General features: G+C 44.0%; 1 protein-coding gene across 9 annotated transcripts in view; it reads right to left on the reverse strand.

Annotated features, from left to right (window-relative positions):
* TEAD1 (TEA domain transcription factor 1) overlaps positions 1 to 17,286 on the reverse strand; it is a 265,476-nt gene that overhangs the window by 151,459 nt on the left and 96,731 nt on the right. The window lies entirely within an intron of this gene.

Genomic DNA, 17,286 nt, shown 5'->3' on the forward strand with positions numbered 1-17,286 from the left:
ACATTTGAGAGGTCAGACAGCTGTCTAGAGAGAAAATGCCCCAGAGCAGAGAGGCGCTATTTATCCATCACCCAAAGCTTGGTGGAAAACTTCAGAAACACTCACTCACTTCTGTCCTATTTCTGGACTCACCAAACAGCTTTCTAATCAGTGAGGTGATCTCAAAGTGTCCCCATGAACACAGAGGAGTGTCCTGAGCACTTGCCCGGTGCCCATCTTCCTGAAGTCCAATCTCCCACTGAAAGCGCTCCTAGTGTTCCGCTCCTTTGGTGGCACAATGTTATCACTTTGTTATTCCTCTATCTTTAGATTTCTGTAATTATACATTATGGTTCATGCACAAATTTCAGTCTAACTTGCTTTGTATACAATAAACATTTCACCTATGTTGTCCAAATAAATAAGGCTGCCTGCCTTGTGCTTCTTACGGTCTCCCTATGGTCATCTAGCTTTATTCTGCCTACTATTAAGAAAGCATTTCCCCCATATTCCATTATAATTTTATTTAAAAAAGAACACATCTCAAAGGCAAGAAAATAGAAAAAGCAGCTTGCGTAGAAAAGCAGCTTAAATTGGCCCCAATTTAAGCCCTCTCCTGCGAAAGCCCTCTCCTGGAGGCTGACACTCACTGACTCCCAATCTCTGTAGACGCACCTAACATGTTCCACTCCCATACCCACCCATCATTGACTGCAGCCAGGAAAAAGCCTGCTGATCGGGTATCTCCGTCACTAGAAACCTCTATAAGGAGGACCTGCCCACTCTTGAAACTGACAAGGGCCTTATCAGTGCCTTCCAGAGATATCCCATTACTGCCAGAACCTTCTATCAGACCAGGAATTCATCTTCAAAGTGTTGACAGCAACTCACGTCATAACAAAAAGGGGTCATCCCATGCCGATGACAAGGAATGTGGGAGACCAAAGTCTGAGAGACTAGATAGCTTCAGCTGATAAGGGTTTCTACAGAAGCCCAAAAAGATAATCTGAATTTGTGTTCTTAAACACAGACCAAACTTGGGTAGTTCTCTGAAAGTCAAAAATGATGATAGGCAAAGCTAGGTATTTCCTAGGCATGAGCCACACATGACAGACCCAGGAGGAGAGCAGCCAACCCTTGAAGGTCTTTTCCACAGGATGTCCCGACACCCAGACTATAACAGAAACCAGGTATCTGTACATAGCCTATGAGAAGAATGCTGCTTTGAATACTGGCATACAAGTCTTTGTGTGAATATATGTTTTCCCTAAAAGTGGATTACTCTACGTTTATCCTTTTGAGGAATTGTCTGCCTGTTTTCCAGAGACTGAACCATTTTATATCCCCCTCAGCAGTGTCTGAGGATGGTACCCCACCCTCAACAACACTTGTTAGTCATTTCAACTGCAGTCATCTTAGCAGGTGTGAAGGGGTGGTTTCAATTTGTATTTCCCTAATGGGTAATTGGGTTTCCCCGGTGGCTCAGATGATAAAGGACCGGCCTGCAATGCAGGAGACCCGGGTTCGATCCCTGGGTTGGGAAGATCCCTTGGAGAAGGGAATGGCAACCCACTCCAGTATTCTTGCCTGGAGAATTCCACAGACGGAGGAGCCTGGTGGGCTACAGTCCATGGGGTCGTAAAGAGTCGGACATGACTGAATGACTTTCACTTCACTTCACGTCAATGGCTAATTATGTTGAGCATCTTTTCATGTGCTTTTTTAGTTATTTCTGTACTTTCTCTGAAGAGATGTCTTATGATCCATTGGTAAAATCAATAAAAGTTGAATCAATCAATGAAAACATGCAAATAGGTCCTTTTACATCCTGAGTGTTTGAGATTCTTTGACACTAGGGATAAGGGAGGAACAGAACCTGGGGAAATTCTCTGTTGCCACAGATTAACAGAACTGCAAACCCTGTCTCTCCTCAGCACAACTGAGGGATGCAGGCAACGTCATCTCCATTCTTTAAAGTTACTGTTTGCTTAGCACCTGCTACCACCAAGGGACATGGAGATGAAGATACGTGCACAGCCCTCAAAGCATACTGCCTATGAATAGAGGGGCTACATTGACCTTCCCAAGGTCACTTAACCTGACTGAGTCCACATCTTCCTGATGTACAATTCCAAGTGTCACAGTACCCCACCAGGCTGGCAGGAAACAAAAGCCCGGGAAAGTCCACTGAAGGCGTGGTGGGGGCTGGTGGGGGGAGCACAGAAGGCAGTAGCACTGCCAGGGCAGCAGGGGCCGCACACTGGGTCCAGACTCCCCAACTACCTCGGGAGGGTCAAGACTGACACGGGGGCTGCAGCGCTAGCCTCTGCACCCAGCCCCCGACAGGACGCCCGCAGAGGCAGCGGGCTGAGACCTGCAGCGCGCACCGCCTCTGCCTAGGCTGCAGGCAGTCCCCAGCAACGACGGACTGGAACAGCAGAGCAGAGGCTTGCACAGCCCCGGCCCGCAGGAGACAGCAAAGCAGCTGGGGGCCGCAGCCGCCCACAGGGGCCGCGTCTGTGCACCAGCTGAGACCCGGGCGGGCCCAACTCATGGTCATGCCTCTCCCGGCCCAGCTGAGCCCGGCTACACACCCCAGCCGTGCTCAGGCCTCCTGCCGCCACATCCTCCTCTTGCCACACATCCCCATTGGAGAGAAGCAGCCAGGAGCCTCCCGGCTTGCATCTGTTGGAGCTAATTATCAACCTGGCTGAACAGCCATCTGGAGGGTGATGTCAAGTGTAATGGCACATTCACCAGGACCCTGGGTTTCCACCTCCCACTTATTCCTGGGCCAAAATCCCTCCTGTCTATGCTCTCTTCTCTCAAGGCATTCAGGAGACTCTAGCTGCCCACCCCAAACTTGAAGCTGGGTGGCCTTGGAAATCATTAAATAATATAAAGTGTACAGTCTTCACTAGGAAACAATAAAAGCAATGCCAATAAGGATGACATGGGCCACCACGCATGAAAGCTTACTATGTGCCAATACTGTCCAAGGAACTCATGGGAGTCGCCTCATTTAATCGGCACAACGACTTCACAAGGTAGGTTTCATTAATCCCATTTTACAGAAAGGAAACTAAAACTTAGTGAAATCAGAGTCAACCAGCTAAGAAGGGGTGATGCTATGTCTTTTTAACTCTAAAATGAATGCACTTCTACCTTGTAATTCTAAAGTGAGGTGGGAAAAAAATCTCAATTTATCCTGGTTGGGGTCTCAACTACATTAAAGTGGTTTACAGTGAAATTCAGTCCCTGCTTAAGAAAACAGCTAAAGTTACTAGAAAAGGCTTAATCTAAAATGTCCACTTCTCGGGAATTCCTTGGAGGTGCAGTGGTTAGGACTCAACACTTTCACTGCTGGGACTCCAGGTTTAATTCAATGTCTTGCTAGGGAGCTAAGATCCTGCAAGACACACAACATGGCAAAAAAAAAACCCCAAAAAACACTTCTCTAATTTCACAATGTATATACCTCTGTTTAAAACACAGGACACTTCATTCCATGATTTTGTTTTGTTTTAGTGGTCACCCCAGCAATTCTGCATTCTTAATGCCCAGCATATAAACCAGCACAGGTCAGTCCCTTGAAAAATGTTGCTTAAATAGATTCAGTCTTAATACATTTTTCACAACTCTGGCAAAACAGACCATTTTCACATTTAGAATGTCTGCACTATACATTTTTTAAATTGTTTCATTTTTACATTTTCTCAAATTTTACAGAAATATGTGAAACTGTAAATATTTATTAATAACAGTATTTACCAAAGCTAATTTACCAGTGTGCCATCTCTAAGACAACAGGCCTGTCAAGGGTATTTGGAAAATACGTGCCACTCCTTTTAAAATTATAACTCTCAAAAAAAAATTATAACTCTTACCATGAATTCTGGCTGACATTTAAAATAATCCTACTGACCAAAAAGCCATGCTTTCATAGCCTCGGTATTTTTCTTCAAAGAATTATTTTATTAAAGAAAATGCATATATTCCTTAGTTTTTACATTCTTTAATTGGAAATGTGAAATATGTTAGCTTAAAAAAAAAAAATTAGACTGCTTCAGTGAGGTAAAGCAGAGAAGTTCTATAACACATATCTTTCTTGACTTACAATTGAGTTACCTCCTAACAAGCCCATCATAAGTTGAAGATATCATTGTCGAAGATTAATTTGACACACCTAATCTACTGAACATCACAGCTTAGCCTAGCCTACCTTAAACATGCTCAGAACACTTACATTAGCCTACAGTTGGGCAAAATCATCTAATACAAAGGCTCCCTCATAACAGTGTTGCACATCTCATGTAATGGATTGAATGCTATATTGAAAGCGAAAAACGCACTGGTTGTATGGGTACAGAATGGTTCTAAGTGTATCTGTTGTTCACCCTCACGATGGCTGATTTGGAGCTGTGGCTGCTAACGCTGCCCGGCATCATGAGAGCACATCATACTGCCCACTGCCAGCTGGGAAAAAAAATCAAAATACACAATTTTATGTATGGTTTCTACTGAAGGCATATCACTTTCACATTCTTGTGAAGTTCAAAAATTCTAAGTCAGAGTGTGTGGCTCTTCAAAGACTGGAAACAAAAGACATGCTTTCAAGCCCCTCAGCTCTCAAACAAAAATTAATTAATTAATACAAAGGAAAACAACTTCCTCCCATACCAACAAAAAACTGATATACTTTTACTGAGTTATCATTTTGGGTCTGAAAACTCCAGATATATAAGGGATATCCAGCAAGTCACTAACCTTTTCTATCAAGTTTAATAGGCGACATGAAGGTCTGGTCTCTCAAACCAGGTACATCACACGGTGCTTGGCCAAGAGAGACAGGTAATGACTACGTATCTCTCGCCTTATGCACAAGGAACATTCCATTCAAACAAGGAAGAAAATCAACCAAAGTTAGCAAAACAGCAGTCTTAAGATCTATGTCCAGGGAGCAACATCCCTTTATTCCAAATGACAAGCATGTATCTCAAGTCCCACAGCCCACACCTGAGGAAGGGCTGGGGGTCAGGGATCCCACCCCAGCTGGTTCTTGGTCTATTCTCCACCAGCAGTGACTCCCTTCAAATCTAATCAGATCACACCCCCCCTACTCAATACCGTCTAATGCCCCCAGGCACCCCAACCCATAATGAAAGCCAAAATCCTTACAGAGACCTCCAGGGCTCTCTACAAATTCTGGGCCTGTGACCTCACTGGCTTATCTCCCCATTCCCCCCTTGGTGACCACTCCAGTCACACTGGCTCCTTAAACACTCGAGGCACGCTGGGGCTCTGCCACGGTATGTGTGTGTGTCAGTGTGTCTGTGTGTGCAAATGTCTGCTTGGCCTGTACCCTCAACCCCTCACCTCCTTCAGGTGTGAACCCTCCCAACCCCTTTCCTGCCGTAATTTCCTCTTTACCTCTTGTACCATCTGACTGAGGAACTTACCTTCCTCACTACCTATCACCGCCACCAGATGTAAGCTCCGTGAAGTCAGGAGCTCCTGCTGGATTTTGCTCACTGCTGCAGCCCGGCACCCGGAGCAGCACATAGCTGGCACTCAGTAAACATCCTCTGAATGAAGGCAGCGCTGTGAACAGCTGGTTACACCATGCTCGACTGGAAAGCCACAATGTGGCCTGGCCCTACTAACCCAGGGTTGCCATGTAGAACACAACTATGGCATGGGGTATATGCACATGAAAAATCATTTTTTGTTTATCTGCAACCCAATGTTTCTTTTCCCCCTAAATCTGACAGCCTCAGTCCTCACTCCAGACTGTCAAACCCAGGTCATCCAGGTCACTGGCTGAGGCAGAGGTCTGAAGACATAATTGACAGCCAAGGAAGAGCTCATTTCCTCTCCTCACACCCTCTTCATTGAGGCCCCTGGTGATCCAGGTTCTGCCAGCTTTGGGTAGAAAAATGGGCCCATGCAGGCTAAGCAAGCCACCATGCAGAGTACTCAACTCCGCCCCTCCGCTCTCCAAAAGAAACACGTTCTTTTCCTAAATCCCCATTTGGCCTGGTCTCAGAGAGGCCCAGATGCTCAGGTTCCCTCCCACCCTCCTCCATGACTGCGAAAACCACACAGACAGAAGATAAACAAGTCTCTAACTCCTGGCTCCCCGCACACTCCCGTTAGGGCCCAGAGCCTGGGCTCCTGCTCCACCTCTGGGTCGGACCATGTAGCTGTGTTTCAGACTCTATTCGGGGCTGTAAGCTCCTGGAAGAGGATGTTTCTCTCCTTATCTGTTTGTTGTCATCAGGCCACCTTCTGTGACATGTGAGACAAGACTGAATATACATGAAAACAACAGTTTAGAGCTTAGAATAGAAATAAGTAACTAGAAAAAAAAAAAAAAGAAATAAGTAACTAGGACACAGCCACACTATCCATATCAAGGTTCTAAATAGTAAGGGATTTTTCAGATATACGCTCCCCGTGGTTATTACCAAGTTTTTCATCTCCTGAGTCTTCCAACATGGGAGACCCCTAAAGTTTTCATTCTGTAGCCCAAATCTCAAGGACCAAAAATCTCTAAGTACCTGGTACCCAAAGTCAGGTGGGTCATGGGATCTGGGGCAAAGAAGGTTAGGGTTGGTACAGGTATAGAGAAGATCATATATCCTGGTAGGCATGCGAAGGTCCCAGCTTATTTCTGTTTGCAGGTGTTACCTTTAACACTGCTCCATTTATTCTCCAAAGTGTCTTAATTTGGACACTAAGCTATATGGTCAAACTGAGAATGACCTTGGCATCCTGGAGCCCAGGTCTATGTGACAGGAGGGAACAGTCATGCAGAAGCAGCTGGGCTTAAGCCAGGCCAACTCATCCCCAGGACCGGAACTGGGGAAAGGGCGTCTGTGGGCAGCAGCTTCCAATATGAAAACAGAGGAGAGAGGGCTAATCTGTCTGATCCTTCCAGCTCTGAATGCTTGAAAGCAGCTGGGAGAGGTGCTTGTGCTCCCCTCCCACTGGGTCTGCACGGAGCACATGCAGGCTCACACGTCCCCCTCAGTTCCCAGGCACAGGCCGCCAGGAGCCCAGCCCTGGCTCTGAAGCATCCTCACATTAAGGCTGAGTGGCTGAAAAGTCAGTCTTTGATGTGACACAGAGAGAGGCCAGGCCCTGCTTCTTCTCACAGGTCACACCTACTGCCTCTGGGTTTTCTCCAGTCTTCCTGGCCTTCAGGCTGGCCCCAAGAGACCACGCTAAAGCAGATAGGGTGCTGATTCCCTATGCTCCCCAGACTGTGACGTGTCTGCAAGGGGTTCTGGGAAGACTGTCATTGTTACTCACTGCAGACTTGTAGCCTGTGCTTCTGAGTTGCAGCAGCTACAGTTAACAGGTGGCTGATGTCTCACCAACTACCAAAGGAAATTCAGCAACATGCTCAGGGAGACTGGGAAGAAGGAAATCACACTTCGGGCTTGGACCAGAGTTGGCTTTTAAGAAAAAAGGAAGGAGTCACACTGGATTGGGGTCCAACCCATTAACACACTAGGGAGCCACAGATTAGAACATGTCAACACATCAGGCACCCCATTAATCTCATAGGTGTTTCCATCAGCATACCACTGAGGGACAAAGCTAAACACTTTAATATACTTAGAACAGTAAAAATGCAGGAATTCAGGCTCCCTTGGTCCAGCATTTGTAAGGTTTCATGTGACATACAACATGCTTCCAAAAGATATTCACAGGAGTGTTGAGTTGGGACTTGAGATATTGACTCAGTGCTTCAAATGGGTTCTCTCCCTTAGCCTTCCTTCCCTCTTTGCCTTTTCTCTGTCTCCTAGACAACCTCCAAGGTTTCTGTTCCAAACTCTGAGATGGTCCAAACCCTGGAACAATTTTCCAAAAATTGTTCTCAACCCAGAATGCTGAATTTCCAAGTGCCTGTTGGTTCCCGCTCCACGAAGAACCCCCAAAACCTTACACATTCCATACAACTCAAGCTCATGACCCCTATTCTGCCCCTTAAAACCTGTCCCTCCATGCTATATACCCTCCTTGTCTCTACCAATGCAGCTGCTCACACAGATGAAACACCGTCATCTCTTTCCTTGCACTAAACCCTACCATGCCTTCTGATCTCTAACCTAACACCTTATCACAAATATCTGAAATACCTTTCCCACCCTGCCCTCTCCTTGTCACTGCCATAGCCTCTGACCTAGTTCAAGCCCTTCTGCCAGGAGTACTGCAGGAGCCTCCTTATGGGCCATATGAGTGTTAGTCGCTAAGCTGTGTCCAACTCTTTGCAACCCCATGGGTTGTAGCCTGCCAGGCCCCTCTGTCCATGGGATTCTTCAGGCAAGAATACTGGAGTGGGTAGCCATTTCCTTCTCCAGGGGATCTTCCCAACCCAGGGATTGAACCCAGGTCTCCTGCATTGCAAGCAGAATTTAACTCTCCTTTAATACTATTTGTATATCCCAAAACAATAGTTTCTATACCCGGCCCGCACCTCAGCTCCAGGAATGTGATACTTGTGCAGAGAAGTTGAACTCTGGTGCCCCAAAGCAATTGCCTGGTCCATTATTCCGCAGTCCCTCATCCTGCCCTTCCCAGCTTATAAGCCACTCTACTTCATTCATCCTTCTCAGCACCTCATACTCCAGCTCTGCCGGAACCCTACTGTTCCTGAGAACAGTATGTGTTTTCACAGCTCTCTTCCTTCAATCCTCTTCCTGTTCTTACTTGGTCCATTCCAAAAAGGCAGTCGAGTCTCGCAGGTAAGACTAAGAGCAAAGTATCCTGGCAGTCATGCAGACCTGGGAGATTTCTGAGTCCCCGCTCCACCACTCCGTACCATGGGACCTCAGGTGCCACTGTGTGGCCTAAACATCAGAAAAGCAGCTCACTTGGTTTTCACCAACACTGAAATATGGGAGATTCCCTCCACAGGTAGATCCCTGGGGAAAAAATACTGTGAACTGTGTTAGCAAATACACACAACTTAGCAGAGAAAGTTCCTAGCTTGTTGGCATGTGTTTTCCAAGTTCTAAAAGCACTAGTGACCAGCACAGGGCATCTGTAACGCTGACGCAAAGCTTCTGCAGGACTAACTTGCAGAGTTAGTTAGACTAACTTGCTGGGCTTTCTGCTCAGCTCTTCTAGAGAGGTTTGAACACACAGGCCCAAAGGCAGCCTGCAAAGAGCAAAGCTGTTCACCTTGGACCGACCGCGGGAAACTGAGTTTCCCCAGACACTGCCTGGGAAACAGACACTGCCTGGAAACACAGAACACCAGAACTAAAACCCTGGTCTTTGTCATACTTATTGTAACTTAAAAAGAAAACACACACATCTGGTCTAGTGACTCCTGGAGAAAACCCCTGGCCTGTATCACTAATGGTGATTATTCTTTTGTGAAGAACATCTGGTTAGGTGACATCTGGATCCGAAGTACACCGACATTTTAAGGGTAGCCAAGTTCAATGTATGTAACAGTCTGGAATGCCTACTATGTACCAGGCGGGCACTTGTACCTCCACGTGTCTTGACTTTTACATTAGTTTTTCAAACTCAGTGTTCAGCTCCTGGCCTCCTGCTGCCCACAGATTCAGCCACCTTCTCTTTCACTCAGTATCTCAATTAATTGGTATGTCCACCTACTTTGTCAGCATTCTCCTCTCATTTCATCTTTACTACTAGAAAAGTGAAAGAGTTTTATTACAATGGTAAGTAATATTTACTGACCACTTTCAAAAAGGGCCATGTATGATACTAAGTATACACATATACAAACAAACCAGCTTTATTGAGCTATAATTCACATACAATTCACCCATTTAAAGTGCACAATGCATTGATTTTTAGTATACTCACAGAGTTGTGTATGCCTCATCACAACCAATTTAGAACATATTGATTATTTCAGAAAGAAATCCCAAACCCATTAGTAGTTACTCACAACATTTCTCAAATCGTCCAGCTCTAAAAAACCATTCATCTACTTCCTGTCTCTAGACAGGCCTATTCTGGACATTTCACACAAATGGAATCACACAGTATGTAGTTTTGTGACTATCTTCTTTCACTTAGCATAATGTTTCAAGAGTTGTTTATATTGTATATATTAGTACTTGTTATTGCCAAATAATTATCTACTGTATGGATATACCACATTTTAGGTACACAAAAAAAATTTTTGTAGGGACACCTAGGTATCGTTGCGTACAATACCTAGGAGTACTATTGCCAGGTCACATGACAATTCTATGATGAACCTTCTGAAGAATTGCCAGACAGTTTTCCAGCATGGTGGTATCATTTTATATTTCCACCAGTAATGTAGAGGGGGCTTCCTTGGTGGCTCAGACAGTAAAGAATCTGCCTGCAATGTGGGAGACCCGGGTTCAGTCTCTGGGTCAGGAAGATCCCCTGGATGTGGCAATGGCAACCCACTCCAGTATTCTTGCCTGGAGAATCCCAAGGACAAAAAAGCCTGGCAGGCTACAGTCCATGGGGTCACAAAGAGTCAGACACGACTGAGCAACCAACAATTTCACTTTCTTTTCTTTCAGTATATGTATATGTATAAGGGTCATCATATTTTTACACCTATGCCAACACTTACTGCCAATGTTTTTGGCTATTGCCGTGCTAGTGGATAAGATGTAGTATCTCACTGTGGTTTTAATCTGCCATTCTCTGATGTCTAATGATGTTGAGCAGTTTTGCATGTGCTTATTGACCATTTGTTTATCTCTATTGAAGAAACGTCTATCTAGATCATCTGCCTATTCTTTTTGGTCTTTTCATTAAGAGTTGTAAGAATTCTTTATCCATTCTAGACACAAGTCCCTTATCAGATTTATAACCTGAAAAGTTTTTGTCTTATTCTCTGAGTTGTCTTTTTATTAAAGGACAAAAGTTTATAATTTTGATGAAGTATCAGTTTATCTATTTTTACTTTTATTACTTATGCTTTTGGTGTCAAATCCAAGACGACTAACCCAAAGTCAGAAAGACTTAGTCTCATGTTTTGTTTTGTTTTTTCCTGGAGTTTTATAGTTTTAGCTCTTACATTGATATCTATGATTGATTTTGAGTTGATTGTAGTGTATGAGAAAGGGATCCACACTTCATTCTTTGCATGTGTATATTCAATAGTCCCAGCACCATTTGTTGAAAAGACTACTGTTTTCCACTTAACATCATCTTGACACATTTGCTGAAAATAAACTGACCGTGTGAGGGTTTATTTCTGGACTCTTGATTTGATTCCACTGAGGTGCATCCCTAACTTGATACTAGTATCATATTATCTTAAGACTGTAGCTCCGTAATAAGTTAAGAAATCAAAAAGTATGAATTCTCTAATTTTTTTCTTCTTTTCCAAGATTGTTTTGTCTCTTCTGGGTCTCCTGAATTTCCAAGTGAACTTTAGGATTAGCTTATCAGTTTCTACAAAGAAGTTAACTAGGGTTTTGATAGATTTTACAGTGAATCTATAGATCAATTTGGTGATGACTGCCATCTTACTTATATTAAGTCTTCCAATCCATAAACACAGAATGTCTTCTAAGTATGATGTTAACAGTGGATTTTCCATAAATGCCCTTTATCAGTAAGGAAGTTCTCTTCTATTTCTAGTTTGCTGAGTGTAAATGTCACAAAGAGGTGCTGGATTTTGTCAAATGCTTTTCCTGCATCTACTGAGATGATAATGTGATTTTTGTTCTTTATTGATGAGATGCATTATATTAACTCATTTCAAATTTTAAACTAACCTTGCATTCCTGGAGTAGATCCCACTTAGACACAGTGTGGAATCCTTTCTATACGTTGCAGGATTTAGTTTGCAAGTATTTTGTTGAGGACATCTGCACTGATATTCATAAAAGATTTTGGTCTATAGTTTTCTTATAAAGACTTTGGTTTTGCTATCAAGGTTAACATTACTCTCAAAGAAGAAGTTGGGCATGCAACACGTTTTCATGCACTATCTTATATAACCTTCCCATCAAACTTGTAAGATGGGCACTTGAATTTGCCTCATTTATCAGATGAGGAAACACAGGTCCAAGAATACTAACTTGCCCATTGGTACAGATCCACTGAAGTAGCAGAGCCAGGATCTAAACCCAGACCAGACCTCACTCCTGACCCTACGCTCTTAATCACCACGAAGAAATTACTCCTTTCAGCTAACTGACAAGCCCTCATGCAAATAAGACACTAACTAGATTAGAGGCAAGTTAAATCTACACTAACCAGATTTTGTCACAAAGATCTTATAACCCACCCTAACTTAACATGTTCTGAACTCCACAGAGATAGTTTACTCAGTTCATTGTTCCACTGAAGTGAGTCATTGGGAATCGACAATGTCACCTTAGAATAATCAGCGGTTGAAGTAATGTTCAGACACCTAAAACTAAACCCAGAGTCAACCTGAAAAAAGTAATGGACACACACATCTCTCAGTTAGAGACATCCTGGACAAGTTTACAAACATATTGTGTCAGGTATATACTGGGGGGAAAACTGTCAAAGACTACCTTTCTAGGGATGAACATTCTGACTTAGAAAAATCAAACTGGGATGAGAAACGGGTAGATTCTGTCACCCAAATAACCAAATCAAGCTCAATATTCCTTTACAACCCTGAATGTCCTGGACAAAACCATTGTGATACTGCCATAGATGTAAACTAAAATAAACTGCTCTCATTTGTAACACCTCAGGCACAGGGTCAATATGTTTAGCAAAGAAAAGTATAAACATGGGAGTGAGGTGTATACTCAGCTCTTCTTCACCAAGGGGTTCCTCAAGATAAGAAGTTCTAATGGAAAACATCATGGGCCATGTGCCTCAGCTCCTTAACTATGATGTTATAACCCCTGCCCTCATTATTTCATTAGAATGCTGTAAGTGTGATGACAAGGATGTGGAAAAAACATCTTATGAGAAAAAAGATTAAATTATTATCACTAGCAACTTTCACTAATTCAAACATATTCTGAAGGCCTAATGTGTGCCAGGCACTATGCTAGGGGCAGGAGATACAAATACACACGTTAACAGTGAGTATGAAAAGAGCTTTGACAGGTGGTCAGAGACTGTGGAGGGACTTCCCTGGTGGTCCTGTGGCTGAGACCCTGTGCTCCCAATGCAGGGGACCCGGGTTTGATCCCTTGTTGGGGAACTATATCCCACACGCCACAACTAAGACCCAGCACAGCCAAATCAATAGATAAATCTTAAAAAAATAAAATACTGTGGCAACACAAAGGAGGGAGCAAGCAGCTCTGCCTGTGGAGACTAAAGAAGACTTTGGGGGCAAGGGGGGCACTTTTACCAGGGTCTTGAAGGGCCAGTAGGAGTTTACCAGAAAACAGAATGAAGACTACCCTGGACACCAGGAAAGCCCATTCTCCCTTTTACACTGTTTACCTAGAACCAAAACTCTCTCCACACACACGGCAGCAATGTAGGGACACGGTCCAGACCCTTAGGTTCCTGTTCTCAGAGGCAGCAGCAGATGGTGGTTAAGAGCTCAGGTAACGGAGCCAAGCTGAGTGGGGTTTATGTCCCGACTTCTGGAGTTCTAAGCTACACGATCCCGGGCAATTTACTGAACCTTTCTAGGCCTTGGTTTCCTCATCCTAATGTGGGAATAATAATGGTGGCTACTGATTTGTAATGAGGCTTAAATGAGTTGATATTAAGCATTTAGAAGTTTCTGGCACATTGCAAGCACTGGATAAATTATTTATTATTATTAATCCCTGTCACAATGCCTGCCCTGGTCAGTCCAGGTCTAAGATCTGTCCATCTCAAAAGGCCCCTATCCCAATGCATGCGGTCATCCCACCTGGCAATTCCCTTCACCTAACAACTGTTCATGACTGCTGTCTCGGGACACATGGGAACTGAGAGAATGCTTCCTAATACTCATGGCTTACGATCCGAGTAACCCAAATAGCATCTTCCATGGTCAGGATCGTATCGCCACTGCATTCGGTGTGTTGCCGTGAGACAGCAAACACAAAGGCACATCCAAGTACAGAGATTGCAGTGACAGTTGAATAAACATGCAATCCAATACCTCACATCTGGCGTGTCATCAGCCCCAGCACCTTATTCACAATCAAATACGTGTAAGGCGGTGGCTACTTTATAGGTACAAATGTCTTTATCAGGACATTAACGTGCACCAAACATCTCTCAATAAAAAGCAGTCATAAACAATCTTTTTAAGCAGTCACAGAAGCTACCGTGTTTGTAATGGAACCATTCATCTAAGAGACAGTTGCCAAAGCCCATCTCAGCACAACAGCAAGCAAGTCATGGAGCAGAGGCAGACCCAGGGAAGAGGGTAGGCAGAGTGAGTAATTGGGACCTTTGCAAACGGCTGGGGTGGGGGTGGGGGATGACTCAGCTTATTAACATATCTTCAATATTACCCTGATGCTGCAAAGCTTTGGGGGGGTGATCAATTTTATTTCCCCAATAGCACTCGCTTTGAAGATAACTTAAAAAGTTCCTGCAGCCGTTCCAAAAAGAACAATGTCTATAGAAATGTTCAGCTAATGACCAATTTCACTGCTGGGGGGCAGGGTGTCAAAAAAGCCACAACACTAAATAAATTTTTTTTTTAAATAAATTAAATGTTCTGGGCAGGAAATTTCACTGTCACACCTTTCAGACTGCATTCTAAAAGGATAAAAAAGAGAGGGTGTATTCTGATACAGCAAGAGGCTTTAAAAGAAATAATATTTATATGGACTTTGAAGAACAATTTGATTTTACGATATACCTGGAATTGAAGCATTTGAGAGAAGGGAAGGTGGGCAGATGCAATAATCTGCAGTGAAGGCATAGCAGGTAAACATCAGGTAAATGAAATATACCCATGATTAAATCAAATGATTATAATCAAAGGAGAATTTATAGCACTCTGTACAGTCTCCAGAGTGTTTTCATACTCTAAAAGCCACCCACCTCTGCCTAAAGGCAATACAAGTACAAGGATACCTGCCAGGAATCTGTTACAAAGAATAACAGGACCATTAAAAAGACTACCGACATTCTTAAAAGATGGGCCCGCAGCACTCCAAGAATAAAGCTTGTCCGCCCTAGAGAACAAGTGAAATGATAAATACTGGTTTGGCAGAGATGCGGGGCCTGTCCATTCTTCTGTAGTAGCTTGCTGTGAGCACGTGGACACTGGAAGAATGGATCTGAACATGTTCCAGTCTTTCTTCCACCACCATATTACCATAAAACATGAACGCCAGAATAATGCCACTGTTAGTCTGGACAGCTGACTGACAGACCAACTGACCCAGCACCTGTTGAACTCCCGGACCAATGTCCTGAATCGTATAGCAAGAACACCCTGTCCTGCTTCCTGGCCACAGCACCCCACTCTCTGACCACCTGTCTCTGCAGGTCGGGGCCTCGGCCATGCACCCACGGGAGGGAGAGCTTGCTGGCACCAGCTCCTCCCCCAGCACCCCTCTCCTGCCCACCAGAACCTCGCAGTGCCCCTCCCACAACCAAACCCCAAGTGAACACCACTCCAGTGTCAACCTGGATAATACGATTTGCCTCTCATTCTTGTTATTGGCCACATTTTTCTTTAATGAGTCTTTCTTGCTCAGAATCAGAGGACAAAAATAAATGATATAGTTATTTTTCCTCTAATTCCCAAAAGTAACATATGTTCACTATTAGGCGGAAAAAAAAAAAAACTCCATTAATACAGAAATATGTAATAGAAACGGAGTTCCCCATGAATCCATCCCCTGAAGCAACTGCTATTTACATGTTGTAAATTCCTTCAAATTTTTTCTATGACCTTAAGCACAACATATTTATATACTTTCATTTACTGTGTTGAGCATTCTCTAAGATAGGCTCTTTACTACAGAGATCAGCAGAACAATATCATAACAATGCTAATTTGGAAAATGACCAGTTTAAACATTCATTATCAAAGAAATGGGATATATATAAATAACAACAGCAGTAAGAAATTAAGGCACAATCTCAAGTGAAATGCTCTAGAGGGGAGAGGAACTGAAGCTCTAGATGTGGAAGTCAGTGGGAACAGAACAAATACAGGTGTTGGAACCCAGGGCCATGCAGCTAAGAACCAGCAGGTGCTCGAGCCCGTCCACGCCCCCATCACCTTCCACGCAGTGGAAGTTGCTCCTCCAGCGCCTGCCTGCTCCCACTGATCCCTTCTATCATCTGTGACTCTGACCCAGACAAGTGTATCCTGACATCCCCTCTCCAACATCTTCTTTGGCAGAAACACTGAAAGGGGGGATACCATTCAATTGCTTCCTTAACCAAACAACCCTCTATGTAGGCAAGGCAGGCTTACCTGAGTGGCTGCTCCAAAATATCCATTCTTACCTTTCTAACATACTGGGAACAGGCTTAACCCCAGAAAAGCACTATTTGTAAGATTTAGTTCAAAACATTTTTTCACACATAATTGCATTTTCTCATGTATAATTGCATTTTCTCTCAACATCACTGAGAGATACGGAGAAATTGATTTCCTCACCCCATTCTACAGATGATAGCAACAAGGCACAGATACACTCAAACAGGTAAAGTTTCAGAGCAGCCAAAGACTTTGGGAAGAGAGAGGTGGAAAATGTTAGGGTTTTCTTGTAACCCCAGTGTTCCCTCTGCCTGGCTGTTCTGCCACCTGCTCTTCTCTAGGCCCATGCCATTCACATCAATATTAAATTCTCTCCATTCACACCCATGGGGTCATGTCCTCCTCCAGGAAATCCCCCTAACACCTGGTTTCTTTGGTAGGCTTATTTACAAATTCACAGTGTACTACAGTGGACTTCAACATCAACGTGATTAACCAACCCGATGCTGACGAGTCTCCCTATGTTTTACTTCCTCGTCTCCAGTGGCCATCGCCCACATTCATATCAGTTGACCATATTTGCAGCCACACCTCGAAACTCATCACTTGAAATCTCTCCACCTCTAATCTCAGTTGCTTCCTCTCCCGTGCATGACCACAGCCTCCTGTCTGGCCACCTCTCCTGTGTGTACAGAGCCTCTAAGAGCACATGTCATGACTCGTCAGCAGCTCCAGCTTCACCCTGTCCCTGTCCCCACCTAGACTGGTGCAAACAGGCACTCACTAGCACTTTAGCGTCTCTGGTCCCAAGCCCTGACATCGTCACAATTTAGAGACACCAATAATGCCCTAGCAGAAAAAAATATATATGTATCCCATAATAATGCCAGTGGCTTTTCCCAAAAGTAATACTCTTGCCTCATACAAAAATTAATTCA

Source organism: Dama dama, chromosome 1, assembly GCF_033118175.1.
Source record: "Dama dama isolate Ldn47 chromosome 1, ASM3311817v1, whole genome shotgun sequence".
Classification (NCBI taxonomy): Eukaryota; Metazoa; Chordata; class Mammalia; order Artiodactyla; family Cervidae; genus Dama; species Dama dama.